Source organism: Triticum aestivum, chromosome 5B (genome assembly GCF_018294505.1).
Source record: "Triticum aestivum cultivar Chinese Spring chromosome 5B, IWGSC CS RefSeq v2.1, whole genome shotgun sequence".
Lineage (NCBI taxonomy): Eukaryota > Viridiplantae > Streptophyta > Magnoliopsida > Poales > Poaceae > Triticum > Triticum aestivum.
This window is the reverse complement of record NC_057807.1, coordinates 260,477,179-260,479,205: the sequence shown is the minus strand read 5'-3', so window position 1 is coordinate 260,479,205 and position 2,027 is coordinate 260,477,179.

The following is a 2,027-nucleotide window of genomic DNA, read 5'->3' as shown; positions in this document are numbered from 1 at the left end:
CATCAGGAAAGTTATCATCAATAGGTAGTGGGTCATCAAGAACATTCTCTAGCCTAGACAAGTTGTCTGCAACGGGGTTCTCAGCTCCTTTTCTATCAACAATATGCAAATCAAATTCTTGCAGTAAGAGAACCCATCTAATAAGTCTAGGTTTAGCATCTTTCTTTTCCATAAGATATTTAATAGCAGCATGATCGGTGTGAATAGTTACTTTAGAATCAACAATATAGGGCCTGAATTTATCACAGGCAAACACAACTGCTAAGAGTTCCTTTTCAGTAGTAGCATAATTTCTTTGAGCATTGTCTAGAGTCTTACTCGCATAATGGATAACATTCAATTTCTTATCAACTCTTTGCCCTAGAACAGCACCTACATCATAATCACTAGCATCACACATAATTTCAAAGGGAAAATTCCAATCGGGTGGCTGAACAATAGGTGCAGAGACTAATGCTTTCTTAAGTATTTCAAATGCTTCTACACAATCATCATCAAAGACAAATGGTACATCTTTTTGTAATAAATTAGTCAGAGGCCGATAAATTTTTGAGAAGTCCTTAACGAACCTCCTATAAAATCCGGCGTGACCAAGGAAACTTCTTATACCTTTGATGTCCTTGGGACATGGCATCTTTTCAATAGCATCAACCTTGGCTTTATCAACTTCAATACCTCTTTCAGAAACTTTGTGCCCCAAGACAATACCTTCATTAACCATAAAGTGGCACTTTTCCCAATTCAAGACAAGATTAGTTTCTTCACATCTCTGCAAAACTCGAGCAAGATTGCTCAAGCAATCATCAAAAGAGGAACCATAGATGGAAAAGTCGTCCATGAAAACCTCACAAAATTTCTCACAAAAGTCAGAGAATATAGCCATCATGCATCTTTGAAAGGTAGCAGGTGCATTACATAAACCAAAAGGCATACATCTATAAGCAAAAGTACCAAAAGGGCATGTAAAAATAGTCTTTTATTGATCTTTAGCCGACACAGGTATTTGAGAGAAACCAGAATAACCATCTAGAAAGCAATAATGTGTATGTTTGCATAATATTTCTAGCATTTGATCAATAAAAGGTAAGGGGTAATGATCTTTCTTAGTAGCTTTATTTAATTTGCATAAATCAATTACCATCCTATAACCTGTGATAATTCTTTGCGGGATCAATTCATCTTTATTATTAGGGACAACAGTAATACCTCCCTTCTTAGGGACACAATGGACATGACTTACCCACTGACTATCAGCAACGGGATAAATTATACCTGCCTCCAGAAGCTTGAATATTTCTTTTCTTACCACTTCTTTCATTTTAGGATTCAAACGTCGTTGAGGATCACGAACTGGTTTGGCATCCGCTTCCAAATTTATTTTATGTTGACATAGAGTGGGACTAATGCCCTCAAGATCATCAAGAGTATATCCAATAGCGGCACGGTGCTTCTTTAGAGTTTTCCATAATCTTTCTTCTTCATGCTCTGAAAGGTTAGCACTAATAATAACAGGATGTATTTTCTTTTCATCAAGATAAGCATATTTAAGATTATCAGGCAACGGTTTGAGCTCAAACACGGGATCACCCTTGGGTGGAGGAGGATCCCCTAGGATTTCAACAGGCAAATTGTGTTGCAGAATAGGTTCCTGTTTAAAGAATACTTCATCTATTTCCCTTCTTTCATTCATGAACATCTCATTTTCATGGTCTAGCAAATAGTGTTCTAAAGGATCACTAGGAGGTACGGCAATAGAAGCAAGACCAATAATTTCATCCTTACTAGGCAATTCTTCCTCACGATGTTGTTTACTAAATTTAGAGAAATTAAACTCATGAACCATATCATCCAAGCCAATAGTAACAACATTCTTTTTGCAGTCTATCTTAGCATTAACAGTATTCAAGAAGGGTCTACCAAATATAACAGGACAAAAGCTATCTTGTGGAGAACCAAGAACAAGAAAATCAGCGGGATATTTGGTTTTCCCACACAAGACTTCGACATGTCTAACAATTCCCATTGCA